General features: G+C 42.9%; 1 long non-coding RNA gene across 1 annotated transcript in view; it reads right to left on the bottom strand.

The window, feature by feature from the left end:
- LOC136789688 (uncharacterized) overlaps nucleotides 1-15,328 on the bottom strand; it is a 291,948-nt gene extending 276,620 nt beyond the window's left edge. The window contains exons 1-5 of the long non-coding RNA XR_010828602.1: nucleotides 14,993-15,328; nucleotides 14,410-14,544; nucleotides 13,436-13,500; nucleotides 12,551-12,628; nucleotides 9,496-9,560 (exon numbers count right to left, since the gene is read on the bottom strand). This is a non-coding gene — a long non-coding RNA (uncharacterized lncRNA). The remainder of the gene's footprint in view (nucleotides 1-9,495; nucleotides 9,561-12,550; nucleotides 12,629-13,435; nucleotides 13,501-14,409; nucleotides 14,545-14,992) is intronic.
- Nucleotides 15,329-16,353: the final 1,025 nt, after the last annotated feature.

Genomic DNA, 16,353 nt, shown 5'->3' with positions numbered 1-16,353 from the left:
ATGCTGTCAGCCAAGCATTCCAGTCCATGTTATACACAAGCTCAGCTGCACTCAGAATCAATCTGATGTTTCCTACTCCAGCCAACATTCAGGGTAGCATTTAATAAAATGCCTGGTTCAGCAGACCATAAGGAACACCGATGAAGTCAAGGAAAGTGGCTACTTTTCTAACAAGCCATGACCCAAGCCTCATTTTTTTTTTTCGACCTAGCTGCCTGCCCCATAGATGGAACAGAGAAGCCACTGGGGTGAAAACTCTTCCTGATGAGGGTCTTGTCAACACAGGGCAGGCAGTACCTGCAGGTTTGGGATGGTGAACATATGTGAAGAGGGCACTGTGATGTGGGAAAGGCTGAGGATCCCTGAGCTAGGGCAGTCATTGGAGGGGGGAACAGCAGCAGACCCTTCAGTGACCCAAACCCAAAGGAGTCATAGCAAGAAGAAAGCAGAAGCTGACTTGCAAAATGTAACACTGAATCTGACCTGTGTAGCATTTTGGCACACAGCTGAAGAGATGGCATGAGCTCCCAGGCAACTGACATGGATGTTCCCCTATGAAGGTGGCCGGAGTATTTTGCTAACTGCAGACAGCATAAGCCTAACAGGCCTTTTTAGATCAAGCTCAGGTATATGACAGTCAAACAGCTCCTCTTCAAAAGAGAATATGCCAGGACTATGCTAGTATGGTTTTATTATTGTTAATGTTAGCTCCTTGTGCGTACAACCCTACTGTCTCCATTATGTGTACATTTTTCTGATGTCATTTACATCCCTTTGAGTGTCCACATAGTGAATTACACTAAGACCAATTCCAACACTATAGAGTGCTACTGTGAAAGTAGACAAAAACTGAAAGCCTGTCCTAGGCAAGAAAGGATCAGGAAAACACAATGAGAATAGCTCATCCTGTACTGAGTACATGTTGATGTTTCCCTCGTTCCAGTCTACCTAAGAAAAAACTGCTGCATGAAATGGAAGCTATTTACCCAAGTTCACTGTGAAATTTTCACTACAAGAAACAGTAATTCTCGTGGTACCCCTGTGGGCTCCTTACCATTGGAATCCATTACAGAGGAGTAGTAGGCAGCTAGGCAGCCAGCTCTAAGTTTTGCTTGTTCAGCAATATTCTCTTCCAGGGTAGCGGAGGAGAGAGAGGAAGGAGTACTGGAGATCAAAGAAAGACAAAGTGAATGCTGGCTCCCCCTTCCTGAATTCATCAGGCATTTTGCCATTCACCCAAATTTCTTTTCGTGCTTTAAGTTTTCTAGCATGTTGCTAAATAGCTCCAGGCCTGAGGGCAGAACTGAAGGAAAGCTCCAGAACTTAAGTCTCTGACTGAACTTCACACATCCTTGCTAAAAGGACATGATTTCAGTGGTGAAGAGCCTTCCTTATCACATTAGCTTACTTACCAGTTTCTAGAACGACGCCGCATCATTTGGTCCAGAATACAGATGGGAGGCAGGGAGAGGGAAACACTTCAGCTTCTTGTAGTATAGGTTAAAAAAAAAAAAAGGTACTAGCTCTTTTCTCCTCATCCAGTTGAGCACAGGGTGAAGATCCATCAGCTACCTTTTACCTTTGAAGGTGGCTACCAGCAAATTATGAGCAAACAAGTTTCCTGACCCGGTCAAGGTTCAGAAAGTTTTGCAGAACAGATTAACTGTAGCACAGACTCGCAGGAAAGGTAATCCCCACCCACTTAATCTTTCTGGATCAGAATTTGCCTCAAATATAGAGCTAACCAATTGGAGAACTAGGACTGTGAGACCGTAATCTGACTAAATGCACCTTCAGAAAGTGCGTGTTCTTTAGCAACGTACATATGGGAGTTCTGCAGGCTTACACTGCTGCTTTTTGCAAACTACCACCAGTAGTTAGTTAGCAAAGCACTAGGCAGCTAATGAGATATTGCAGTTATTTCACGCCTTTGGTACTCAAGCAGTTTCTTTCGTCACTGGAAGCAGATAGGAACATCGCTTCATTATGAAAAATAATTGCTTTAAAAAAAATGGAAGCAGAGTTTAAATTCAAAACATTTCTCATATAAGGAAATACAGAAAGCAGAGTACAATTCTTCAAGGAAAAGCCACTGGTACCAGAAGTTCACTGAAGATCAACAGTGCATAAAAATAGAATAGCATCTAATATCATATAGCAATTGCCATATCTGGAACTTCTGAAAGCCCTGTCCCAAGTCACCAGGCCATTTAAGGTGCATTAATGTGACACTACAGGCACAGTACAAGAGGAATAACTATCTTAAAACATAATCAAGAATTCCAGAAGAAAATCACGTTTTATATTGACAAAAAATACTTTGTGTCAGAAAAAGGATGGTGCAGCCCTGAAAAGAAAGGTTATTAGAAAGTGTTTAATCTGAGTTCATAAGCCATAAAACCCACAGCTATCACCAAAAAAAGAGATGCTTCATATAGAAACAGGATACATGACTTAGTTCATTCTGAAAATAGGAAATCTTTTAGAAAAAAAATAGGCTTCTCAAGCTCCAGAGTTGCTATATGAACAAACATAGCTTAATACTAAGAGGAAAAAAAAATGTTTTGGTGAAATAAACCTTTCCTCATCCCAGAAAGATGATATCAGGGTATGGAGTCAGTGCATGAGCACCAGAAAGTGAAACCAAACATAACTACAGTGGAGTTACACTCACATTTCTTTGAAAATAAACACTAAAACACAATTAACAGAGCATACAGACCGTTTGAATAATGTATGATGTTCTTTCAGTCCACAGGGATTATTTACACATAAAAAATGTTTTTAATCTTACTAGATAGCTTCTAAATATAGAGCAACTTGTATTTAAAAAGCTTAACTGGGAGAAGAGAAGATGTTTATATTATTGTCCAATATTCCCATATTCCCATTTGCAATCTTTTGGTGCAAGTTTAGTGCTAGTGGAAACTGTCCTGAACATTTTGAAGACCTTGCCTCAGCATGGACAGTAACAGCATAGATTCCCAATAGCCTGGTTCGTGACTATTAGCAAGGAGAGGAGGATTTTGAATGCATCTGAAGCATGCCAATTTCTTAAAGCAGCCCTTGGGTTTTTTGCCAAAATCGCCAATAAGAAAGCAAAGGAAAGAAAGCCTGTGGACTTGATCCACTGTTGCATCAACGCAACCATACTTTGTTTAGACTGCTGAATATCTGAAAATCCTCAAAGACTGTCCTTCACCAATCTTCAGAACCACCTGGGGAAGTTCCAGATGTCTTTGCTTAATGCACTTCAAGTGGTTAATCCCATTTTGCAACTGTGCCACCAACATGTCTCCCGGTCCAGGTCAATCACTTTAAATGTTAGCACCTATCAGCGAAAACTCAGTCCAAAGACAGCACTGATTTGTTACCACAGCAACAGTTGTTATGAACTTGCACCTTCTCGGCTACCGAGGCCCATTTTGCAAGCCTCTGTTCCCTCTCAGCCCACATAGGATGGGGATACATCTAGCCACGTCTGAAACTGATCAACTAAATTGACATTAATTCTCTTCAGACACTTACTTTTTATTTTATTATAGTACAGCAAAAGTAAAAAGTCAATTTCTACCAGGGACTGCAATTGCAGACGTGAAGCAGATGGGATAAAAGCAGTGGAGCCATTTTTAAAGAGTAACAGAGAGCTAAGCAAGCCCAAGGAAACAGTTTAAATGCTCAAGCACAGTATACTACATACCCAGCCAGTTCATCTACATCAGATCTGCAATGCAGAATTGCACATACATGAGATATCAGCTGATACTACTAGACATCAGGTCCCACCTGGAACAAGCACGGACTTTGAGATGCACTAGCCAGAAGCCTTTCCCTTACATGCTCTTTCTTTACTGTTTCTTGAGCAAAGCAACAAAGAAAGAAAACCTGGCCCTTCTTACAGATGGCAAATCCCCTCTGGCAATTCAATGCAGAGGGCAAGAACACAACCCTCCCTACTCTAAAGGATACCACAAGCAGGCCAGAAAGGACACTACACATCCTGACACCTCCTCTGTCATCATCAAGCACATGAAGAAAAACAAGGCCAAACAAAGCCTGGAAGTTCACTCTATTTGCGGCATGAGTAGCCCAGCACAGCCATGATTTCCAGCTAGCATCCTGTCCAAGGCTGGTCACACTTACGGATGACTCAGCTTTCCAGACCAGATATTGATAAAGCCCCCTTTGTGGTTGGTAGTTTGTAAACTGCTATTGGAACCTATAAAACAAAATATCAAAATACAAGTTATTCTCATTACTGGATGCGGATTTATGCACTGCTTCTCATGGACTAACGGAGAGTAACCATGTCTCCATCCAAAAGCCAAAAAGCTTCCCAAGAAACATGAGTCTTGCAGTCTAATAGCAGACTAATCACATCGCTCCACCATTGTCTCGTTTTCTGTGCCTCTACCCAGAACTTCTGTATACCCTAATGCTTGCTATTCTTAGTGACTGCTCAGGAACAAGTCTACCAAGCAGAATACATTATCCCATCACTAAAAGCTGTCACTTTATAAAACAAATTTCCTGGGATTGCATAAATTATGCCCTTGAGTGGCATGTCAGGACTGCTCGGCTGATGATTTTCCATGTCATTCTGTTAACTGTTTGATGTTGAGTCTGAACAACATACTTGAACCTAGGCCTGAGGTCTAGAATGAAGACTGTTTAAGGCAGAAGCAGATTTACATTGAGTTTTATGAGCAGCTCCCTGAATGACAGAATTACAGGTCTGTAATTCTATTCCTAGTAGCCACCTATACTATAGTAACCACTGGATAGACCTACAGCTGACCTACCAAGAACAGACAGCAAAGACTAAGCTTGGTAAGAGACTGAAAAGGGAGCACATAGGCTAACCATTCTTGTGGAATATTAACAGAACCCGCATTCATAAAGCAGGTTTTAGAGCTAACAATGGGTCTTCTCACTATTTTGGATCCATTTATATTCTAACTTCCACAAAATATAAGGAATTTAAAACAAGCTCCATAATTGCGTTATGCACTACAGGAAAAGATGATTCTATTCATCAACCAGCAGGTTTAAAAAAAGTCTTTTGGGGGCACTGCCTCCAATTGCATTACAAGAAATTGCAAACAGCCTTTCCCTACTCATCTTTAGCACATCATTTATAGCACTCCCCCATATCCTACTCCCGTCACCTCTTCCAGGGTGAAGTCAAACTACGTAAGCCCTCTTCTAACACAGAACAAGCACAGTCAAAGGCAGGGACTTGCTCCTGTTTCCTTATTTTTTTCTAGCTCTTACATAATCTTTTTGAGGCAGAGTTGTTAAAACTGACTACTTAAAACTGTATTAAAAAGGTAGGTTACAATACTGACTTGCATGGTAACAGAATGGATGCCTTAATGTCTATCTTTCCCCACAATTCCTTACTTTCTAGCTGCTGTGCACTAACCAGACAGTTTACAAAATATTCATAACGAACCCAAGACCTTTCCTATTGAGTACTAAATGACAGTTTGTGTGTATGTATATACCTATCCGGCTTATTTATGTGTTGTCATACCCCACCCAGAGGCACTAATCACCTCACACTTATCAATTTCCATGGGTATTATCAACCATAACAGGTCCACAGCAGCAGTATGGACAGACAGTTGTTTTCAAGGAACTTGACCAAGACCTAACACCTTACTCCCACCTCCTAATGAAAAGCAGTCAGAGACTGGTGTCATCTTTTAGCCTGACTGGACTATGCATAACCTGCTGAGCTCATATTTTATTCATTCCACCACACATTGCCTTTATATGCACAGTGTGTTTTAGGAGATACTTCTGTCACAGCAGTGCATTGCAGAACTATTGTACTGCATCACCCTCCCTCTTCAGGGCATGCAAGGAACAAACAATTAATCAAAAAAGCAAAAATAACTTGGAAACACCCCTAACCTCAAAGCATTCAGGAAGGGTTAAGGTTATATTAATTCTGTTCCATTGGAGTCAAATACACTTAAGCCCTTGGTGGAAAAAGAATGATAAATGTCACAGAAGTTTCACCTTTGGCAGAATACTACAGCTATGAAGCTCCCCTTCCCCCCACTAGTGGTGAGCTAAAATCATACATGCAGATGCTTAATACCATAGCCTATCCCAGCTTTCAGATTCACTGAACATCCCTGCAGAAGTGTGTTGTGTTTTTTTTCTTGCATCCTTTCAGCTCTGTCACCAGCGAGATCTTCTTTCAGTCCCATGCTAGTCATTAAATAGCCACCTAACACCATCTGCTGGATTGTGAAGAAAAATTATACCAGCAACTTGCTGCCAGGGAGAAAGAAAGCAAAACACGAAGGTGCCTGGGGCTTGGCTTTGACAGGGGTCCCCACGTCAACCCCACCCCACACCTTATTTTTTCTTTCCTCTTTTAGAAAGGCAAACCTGGGCTGCTGGCATTAATAGGCAACCGCAGGCAAAGACGAAAAGTCCTCTGCTCTGGATTGTACAAATTGTACAGGGGACTGTACCATACAATTATGCTTCAAGACAACCGCTGATCTGTAGTCCCGCTTTACCCCTTCCCGATTAAATAAAAAGAAAGTAACACCAGAAAAAGAAGCTACCCTGAAAGCAAGCCTTCTGCAAAGTCAGAATGTAATTTAAAAGGAGGAGCACAGAAGGAGCTGGCACTCTGTTGAAAATCCAGGGCCTCAGCATGAGTCAGAAGCTGGGGATGCAGAGCCCGTGCAGCGAGTGGAAGCAGCCATTACTTAGCTAAGACATCAGTCCTTGGTTTCTTGCATCCCGTACAAAGGGTAAAGCACCAGTTATGCCACCACCACGCAAACATGTACTTTTCACAGACTGCCAGGGATATTTTTAGCACCTAATTAGGCAGCTGCCACTGCTGCAAGAGGATAGCTTTTAATTGCTTATTTATGGCAGGAGACTGCACCCCTCTTTCTTGTTTCTTCAGGTCAAATGTATTTCGTACATCACCTAGCTCCTTACAACACTGGATGGAATGGCTAAACTTTTTTCTTTCACCAAGGTGAAACACCAGCTTGGCTGAAATTAAATTGGGTATAAAACATTCTGGAGGTTTGGAGTTTCCTACTTCCCACTCCTTTCCTCTCCCCACTGTTTTCCTATTTTCATACTGAAATTAGGGATGAATCATGTTGAGCAGTTATTAGACATCAGGTAAGGTAAGGTCCTCATTGAGTCAGCGAGGCGCAGCGTTAAAGGACAAATTATCTTTGTTGCATCATTACTCTATCAAGTCACTGAAAGCGATGCCAGGATTTTACCCTGGGTAGCTAACAATGCGTCTCTTCCCTTATTCAAGTTTTCCTAAGCTCCAGGCTTTCTGGAAGCACCCAGATTTTAGCAAAGCAAATCTCGCAGCACTAACTCTGCTGGTTCAGATAATGCTGTAAAAGCTCCAAGGAGCTCTGACTCATAGGATCCCCACAGCAGTAAGGGGAAATAAAGGTCATGCCTCATGCATCAGTGCTGCCCAAAGTGGAAGCTTACCTTCTGTGACAGAGGCAAGTATGATGGTAAGATGAATTTGCTGATGTATTCCCAGGAGAGGGAGGGTAGGGTTTTGTGGCACTGTGCAAGGCACTGGTAAGACTGCCTCAGAAATGCTGCATGCAGCTCTGCTCACCAAGTTCAAGACAGATGAATTTCAACGGGAGTCAGCACAGAAAAGGACTCTAGGATGAACACAGCACAGAAAACCTACTGCATGAAAGGGGTGGGAAGCAACACCAAATCTTTTCTTGGATAGCCAGCAAAATTAAGGCTGGGGCTGCAGTTTCACAGTGTTTTATCTGCAGCAGCTTGCTGTCAGAAGGGCAGTCCCGCTCACCCCCATCCCACATTCTGACCACCTCCCTTGTATCGGAGGAGTGCAGTCATGAGCTGCTGCAGCTCGGCTGGATTTGACAAAGGGAACAGCAGGACTGCGCAGCTGAGGGGAAAGCAAGCATCTCCTCTTTCAGCAGAAGCAGAGCGTAAAACTGTCTTAAGAGGGCAATTTATGAAGTGCTGCTAAGTACAGCAGTTCCAAAAAAACACAGAAATGGCAAGTAACAAAAGAAGAGACAAGTAATTTCAGCTAAGGGACAATGCCAGCCCAAGAATAAATCATTATAAATTGCCCATAAACACATTTGCACTGGAAATAAGCTTTCTAAACATCAGCCTTCTCACTGGGCTGCTGGAAACAAAGTCTCAATTAATATGCTAATAAAATCTTGATCAGTTTATAAAATGGATGTTTTCCTTCCAATGGCAGGGGACAGAGCACGCACCTGAAGGTTCCTTCCAATCCTACATTCCTAGCTTGATTTTTTTTTTAATCAACCCTTCCAACAGAAAAATTATTGAAAACATTTAAAGGGCTCCATAAACTACGTTTCTTGCTGTGAGCAACATCAGAAAAAGAAAAAAAAAAAAGAAAAACACTCTAGGCAATTCAAACTGAAGATTCAAATAAATTCAGACAAAGCATTTTATTGCTTGCTAACAGAATATATCAAAAGCAGTGTGTCCCTTCTGGAGATTTGTCTTTTTCAGGGCAAAATTGGCTCAACTGACCAACATATGTTACAGAAATTGAATTTTTTTTTTTGGTCTGGTTATTTGCTTGTGCAGAGAGGATCTTTTATAGCAGGGGACAGCAAAGACCCAAGGACATTCAAACACATCAGATCCGGAACACAACCAGCTTCTTGACTGCAAGCTACTCTTATGGGAAGAGTTACAAATACAGATTATCCGCAGACATGCACACAGTTTATCCCAGGGCTAAAACTGATTAGCCTAGAGACACTGCAGGGTTTTAAAGGAAGATGTTCAGCTGGTGAAACCCATTCCGCTGGCATGGTGAAATTTCACAATGGCTGAAAACCTGAAAACAACTTGGTTCCCTGATGCTTGACCACAAGCAGTCAGCTCAGCCCTACAGCTTGCCACACTACAGTCACCTCGTACTGAGCAGGGCCTGTCCAAGAGCAGCACTCATTCGGACTACGTATTCTTCTGCACTAACGAACATGCTGACTCCCATGCGCTTAGGCATTTAGGAAAGGGAAGGAAAAGTACCACTATGTAGCCATGTCACTCTCCATCTTGGCCCCGTACCCGCTCACAGGCAGGGATGTAGTCTGCTAGACTTGTGCAGCAAACACCGCACCTGCCCCTGGCTAGCTGGGTGTCAGACGAGTTGCCCTACCCGCCAGCCGCACTGAGCCTGAGGGAGGAGCGCCTGCACAAACAGCAGGCAAGTGAAGGTCAAGGGGTGTGTGCTTTTATTCAGGCTGCGCTGACAGGGCACTGAGCTACACCATCAGCCAGCATGAAGTCAGCTGGGCCAAAGGAAGGGGCTTGGCACCAGCGGAACAGCTGCCTTCAGGATCTACCCTCATCCTGCCACGCAGCCACAGGTGTATTTCACACCTGCTTCACACTCACCCTTCACTTTGTTTGGACAGCCAGAAGTGCACTCTGATCACATCTTACCCTGCCACTGCCCCCTAGAGCATGAGCTGAACAGAGGCCAGAGCAAAAGTCCACAGATACAGCACCTAAAAAGCAAAGCCATAACATCATGCAAGGGCACACAGAAGCAGAAGGAAAAGAGTATAGCTTTTTCAGAAGTGTTTTGTTTTGTTTTTTAACCTAAACGTAAGTATACACTTTGGATTTATAGAAAACAATTCACTGATTTTTTTTTTTCCAGTTAGTTTCAAGCTTTTCTTACTGACTTTGCTGGAAGAAAATTTGAGCAATCATAGTTCTAACAGACCTAACATTTGTTTAGGTGTCCTTCCTTCCCCATCTCCTCTACCCACCATTTAAAAAAAAAAAAATCTAGAAGTTTTCATATTCCAGATTGAGACAGAAAGCAAGATAAAAATACAGAGAAAAGTAATAGTAAACATCTCAAGTTTACGAGTTCAGAACCCTTAAAATAAGTTTTTATTACTTAGTTGTTTTTTTTTTCTTTTGTAAGCCTTTCATTTTGAAATAAGGTGAACTACTGGCATTCAAGCATCATTCTGAATATTTTAAACTATGCTTTGACCTCTCCAAAAACATTTAAAAATATCAATGGAATTTTATTTTCATATTTTTAATTCTTTTCAGAAAAAGCTAATATTTTGTAACAGTAGCAACAAAAAACCACTGGGCATGAAGACCCTTAGCTCTTTGCATACATACACACCTGATTTGTCATCTCACCCATACATGCAAATTTAAACCAACACAGTTATTTATCCTTACATTTGTGACTCAAAGCCCTGTTCTCCCCGCAAAACTCATTTAGGAAGCACAAGAAAAAAAACACAGGGAGAGACTGTCTTGATTCAGACTGGCTCACAGTTTGAGCATACAGGATAAACAAGCTGCATGTAAGCAGAGGTGAAACAGGGGTGATACACAGGTTTATCCCCATTTCTCCTGGGTCCCACCCGAGACCTGCCTTTCATACACCAACGCTCCACAGATGGCATCATACAAGCAAGGAATAATCTCTCTTCTTCAAACAGAGTAGAGAGTTAGAAAGTAAAATAGCTCTCTCCTAGGCATGACCCTCTCTCTCCGAAGTTTTAACTACATATACAGCACAAGCCTGACGTTCAGCCGCTGTCCTGTTATCAGGGATATTTTTAGTATCACCATTCCAAACGTCCAAGCACAGTACCCATACCCATAAACAGGATAAATCCATGCACGTTTAAAAATGGCCAGGTCAGTAGCAAGACCATATTTCCAAAATTCTTCATTCACCAGAGGGGGCTACATGAAGGGAAAAATAAATAGATAATTACAAGCAAAATCAAGTGCTGCTCTCTAAGGGACACATGATGGCAACAAATCCTAGTATCACCCCAGTGAGCAGTGGACCAGGTGATAAACTAGGTCCAAGAAAGCCCAACAATTCAGGAACAGAGTCAAAATCAGCTGCACCCCTAGACACAACCCAAACAGAAACTGACCACCTAGGCTGAGCTTAAAGGCTGTGGGGTGGAGACCTCAAATGAAGCTCATCAGCCCAATTAAGGCTTATTAGTGCACTCAGAGATCTAACAAAACCAAGGGTTACAGTGAATGTGTGGTTTAAATAAGGTGCTTTGTTAATGTCTCATCATTAGGAAGTTATGTTTTAATGTTCTGTGTTTCTTACATCACCTTTAAAAAGCAACCTACCTCCTAGAATATAAAGTACAGGAGATACAGATTACAGCAGTCAGGAAGTACCCTGTCCCTGGGGGATTTGATTCTTCATTCCTTTGCTAAATAAAAATGAGGCACCATCCCCAGCTGCAGGGACAGCAGTGGCACAGAGACACGGGTGCTAGTCCAGCCTGTCCTCCCAGGTTTGGAGCTCCCACTCACCTGGGAGCTCCTCTGCAATTTGTTCCGTGCAATCCACAAAGTCCACAAGTCCTGGTCCTGTCAGCAGGTCTGAACCTAGCCTGAGTTTCAGGTTTGTCACAATTATAAAAGTAAGGTGAATAATGTGGGACTTTTCCTGATTTTTCACAGCAACCTAGAAAGACAAGACAGCTTTACCCCTGTTTCATTGCAAATGGACAGCACGGCAAACAGATTTCTGAAACATTTTAAAAGATTTTCTGCCGCACCATCCAGCACTGCAGGTTACTTAGAATCATAGAACATCCCGAGTTGGAAGGGACCCATAAGGATCATCAAGTCCAACTCCTGGCATCACACAGGTCTACCCAAAATTTTAGACCATGTGACTGCTTCCTTCTAGGAGTCTTGCTGTGTTTTGGGAACACCAATTATGCCTTATTCAGAGCTTGGCTCCCAGGTCTGAGAGTACTAGGACCACAGCCCTGCAAAGTGCAGCCTCCTCCCTTGCAGCTAAATGTACAAACACTCAAAGCTCTGTAATTTTTATGTATGATAGCATGCCAGAAGACCCCAGTAGGAAAGGGCTTCATTTTGCTGGTACTGTACGTACTTGCAGTAGGAGGAGGAACTCCTACCCTACTGATCTTTTCCTACAGAAATTAAGAGAAAGGCAAAATGCGCACTTTTCAGATGAGAAGATGAGAGAAGATCCAACATCATGGCCCTGAGACAAAAAAAAAATAAAATACTCAGGCACTTGACCTGTGAGCCTCTAAGTCATTTATGCAAAATCCTACAGAAAATCTATGAAAATTCTAGGAATTCTGTCCAGATAATTCACATCCTAGCATAGTTTGCTTTTTTTCCATCAATTCTTCATTTCCTTCAACTCAGCATAAGGTCACTCACACTTCACACTTCAGTAACACCTTTAATATGAGATTTTCAAACCATACAGTAAGCACTAGCATGTCTGTGGTAGGGATTGTTATTTATTGTTGCTACAGGCCTGGCAGACCATGACACACCATAGCTACATCCATTAGGTGAAAACAGTGCGTTTGTACCATTGTTTGTTGTTTTTTTTCAGAAGGATGAAATTTAACCCATGTACCTTTTTAACTATTAGTGGAGACAAAGTTACATAAATGTCCTTTTTTATCTGTATTCTGCCCTCCTTCAGAATACTTACACTGGTATAAGTGCCTTTAATTAGCCTCAGCTGAGTCTCCACTCTGGGGGATGTGACTGTATGCGATATACTATACGGCTAAAATATAAACAAGGTTAAATATTATTAGCTGTTACAGCACTAGTTTTAACAGCAGACAAACAGCAATACAGAACCCAGAAGTGCTGCATGATTTACCCAACGATGAGAGTCCGGAGTTGACTTCAAGACAAAACCACAGCTGTGCCCTGAACCAAGTGCCTAGTACAGAACTTTTGTGTGGACAAACAGCAAAGGTTAAGTTTAAACTGACACAAATATTTTGCTGCATTACAAAATTCCATATTTTTTCAGAGTTTTTAAATTGCTGTTAGCTTTACTACCGTTTGTTCTTTCCCCATTTCTGTTCTTGCTGCATTCTAGCCAACAGAAGGTCAGAAAATTGATGTTTTGTGGCAAATAGGTCAAAAAATGGCAGATAACAGAAATACTGGCAGCTAGGCCTAGTCTTCTCAATGCTACAAAGTCGCTTTTTCAGGTTCAGAAGAGGTGACACAGCTTTCTTAAACAGGTAGAACTGTGGGAACTGACCTGGCACTTGGAAAAGTGCTGTCTCCTAAGAAAATCTGATTGCTCCAGTTGTAGATTGAATCCTAATGCAGAAGTAAATTGCAGGGTAAGCCCTGCAAACTGTACAGCGTTCAGACTCAAACAAGGATCCATATATAGCAAAAATAGTTCAAATCTGTATTGAACACAAAGCTCTGGATACTTCAAAAATGCGGGATGCCAAAACATCAAGTCCAGATCCCAGAGACTGTTACACTATTGTGGAGAGCCCACGCTGGGAGACAAAGAGGAAAGTAAGGATGAACAAACACAGATTACAAGCAAAGTATCTCTTACCTGCAATCTACAACTGCCCTCCTGGAGGAAAGTATTGCAGTAACATTAACTGACTAAAAAAACACCTTGGGAAAAAACAAACAAACAAACAAAGATCAAGGCCAGAACGGAGGCAGAATATAGCTTACAGTGTGCCTTTTATGAGCCAACTTTTTGACAGAAAAAGAGGTGGACAGATGAAGGTCAGTCTGGAGATTCAGCACAGAGCACCATTCTGTCTCTTGTCAGTGCTAAGCCAATGCCCCAGCAGAGTACAGAAGGCACTGCAGAGCTTTGTTGGCAAAAATAGTCTGTAAATGGACTTGACTTTGCCTAGAAAGTGTTTTGGGAACCAGGCTGTGGCATTTTTATTTGTTCTGTTCACTACAAACCCGGCTGAACTGTGTCACATAGCAGAGGGTTTCTTCCCTGCTTGCTTGCCATGTACTTAATCAAACACCCAGCCTTCTCAAAAGGCCTGTTGTGTTTTTACAGCAGTACATACTGGGAAAAAATGGGCAGTCATCCTAAAGCATCTCTGCAGCAGGCATGACATCCTCATTGAACAATCCCCAAAAAGCCTGAAAATTTATGAGACTGAACTCTTGATGATCTGTGATCGTTCACACTCTCCCCAAAGGCCTTTAAAGAGCACATGCTGTATCAACATGCCATCTCCTTCCCTCTCATGACAGCCCTCCCCAGTCTTCATTTATACAACTCAATTCCTGGTGCCTGGAACCTAGCAGACGGACAAAAAAAGTTCATAATATTGTGTGGGAAAACAGGAATGAAAAAAAGAAAGAAATGCAACTCCCTAAACAAAAGAGAACTTGGAAACATCTCAGTCGAGCCCACAGTGAAGGATAAAGTGGCTAGACCTGCTGACCAGTGACATAGGGTCCAGTGCAGCCATAGAGGCAGGGCCTCCTGTGGAGGAGAGGTTACAGACCACTGAGGGTGTGAAGCAGGAAAGAGTCTTCTGAGGAGGTTACCTGCTGGTCTCTGTTGGTAGTGGAGGTGCAGATGTCTTTTGATTGATGGGGACCCAGGGCTGGCTCACCAAGAGGCACCTGAGCTGGAGCCGGGGTCTTCAGGAGCTGGTGCATATTTGCCTTCTGGTCTTCTGCCTGTCAGGGAGCAAGGGGGGATATTCCCTTAAAACTCCACAGTTGTGGATGGGAAATTTGAAGCTGTATAGCCCTTCTGTTAGCATAAGCATGGATGTCTGAAGTGAGGCCCATTGGCTTTCTCCTGGAACACAGGGAAGGAGACCTGGCAAGGAGAGGGTGCGGCACAACAGGTGGCACACTTCAGGATTTTGGGGATGGGACTGCCTAGGCTGCTGTGCAAACATGCATCGTAGACCAGCTGTCACCACAGAGGTTGACAGGTATCAACCTTCCTCACAGGTTTAGAATGTAAGCTACCAGGGGAGCTGCAGAGTACGCTCTCAGGAAAATGCTTCTCTGTGTTCCCACACTATAGCTGGAGGCACCTCCTCACCACCCCAGGTGCAACACCAGCCTGAGTTTCAGGGAAATAAGGCCCTGGGGAAGCACCTGAGGAGAAAGGTACCTGCCTCGGGCCAGGCCAGAGCCTTACCACGGCCTCTGGGGGTTTGCATATTGCCAAATCCCTGGCCTCGAGTGATGGGCACGGCCCCGGGTGCCAGCCGCCATTTGCCCCCTGCTGGCCGGCACGTCGCCTACACAAAATGGCGCCGCAGCGGTGGGAAAGCTGTGCCTGAACCCCCACAGGGCAGGGCAGGGAAAGCGCAGGAGCAGCCCTCCTCAGGAGAGCCAAAGTGCCATTTTCAATGAACGAGGTCTTGCGGAAGGTCATGAGGAAGTGGTTCTCTCAGAACATATAAAAATTGGGCACTGGGAGTGGTTTTTTTTTATTATTTTTTTTTTCTCTTGTGGCAGTTTCAGTTATCGGCTATAACAACAAGTGAAATAAAATAGTTGTAGTGTGCGGTGTGACTGGTGAGAAGTCTGTCAGATCAAAAATGTTCGTTTGTTGTGAGGGGAATGATTTACATCCAGTTAAAGGGGCCTTTTTCTTAAGGGAGGAGGGTGCCACAAGCACCTCGACAGGCAGCTGCGCTGTGGGCAATTCCACTGTGCTGGGGAAGGGAGGTCTGCAAATTTAAAATGGCATTTTGTCATGCGGACATGTGGCAAAAACTTTCTCCATCACTCCTACTTCTCTTTAGAAGCAAACTGACCCTAGCTACAGGCCAATTCTCAAAGCCTTTATCAAAATAGCAAAATGTCAAGGTATTTTTATCCTGCCATGTCATGTTGCAGGCTTTGGCGAAATCAGACTCTGCAATGACAAAAACTTGGTACGCGTCTGAGATCTCAGAACTTTTTGCCTCCTGTGACATGAGTCATGACTGCTTTTACAGTGCTAAGAAAAATGATTCATCCTGTTCATTCTGATCCTTTTTCAGTCTCCTCAATCCTATGGGACTATCAGGAAAGCTAATTGGATTTTCTTCTAGATTGTTTATTTGTGAAATAAATTCGCACATTGCCTAAGTAACATCTTACAATCACTCTGCTACTGTAATGCAGTATGTGAGAAAACTAACCCATTATCCAATTCATTAACTGTGAAGAAAGCAGAGCGAGTCCTGGAATGTAGATAAGTCATCACTTGCCTTTTTTAGCATCTCCAGACATTTTATGTATACTCAGCACATGCTGTGTACATGGGGAGCTGAGCAGCCAGAAGAGGGTAGCATAAGTTAGTTAATAAGCCTCATCTGTAAAGCAGAGCTATTTGTGAGAGAAACATCTACTTGCATTTCTGGCTGCAAGGTAGAGAAAGACAATATTGAGAAACTTTTCACTGAGCTTTACACAGAATTTGGAAAGGCAGATTTAAAGTCAGAACTGACAATGATTAGACTGATAGTAGGCTACAGAGCT

Source organism: Anser cygnoides, chromosome 1 (assembly GCF_040182565.1).
Source record: "Anser cygnoides isolate HZ-2024a breed goose chromosome 1, Taihu_goose_T2T_genome, whole genome shotgun sequence".
In the NCBI taxonomy this organism is placed as follows: domain Eukaryota; kingdom Metazoa; phylum Chordata; class Aves; order Anseriformes; family Anatidae; genus Anser; species Anser cygnoides.
The sequence above is the reverse complement of the archived record's forward strand: the minus strand, read 5'-3'. Positions and strand labels throughout refer to the sequence as shown.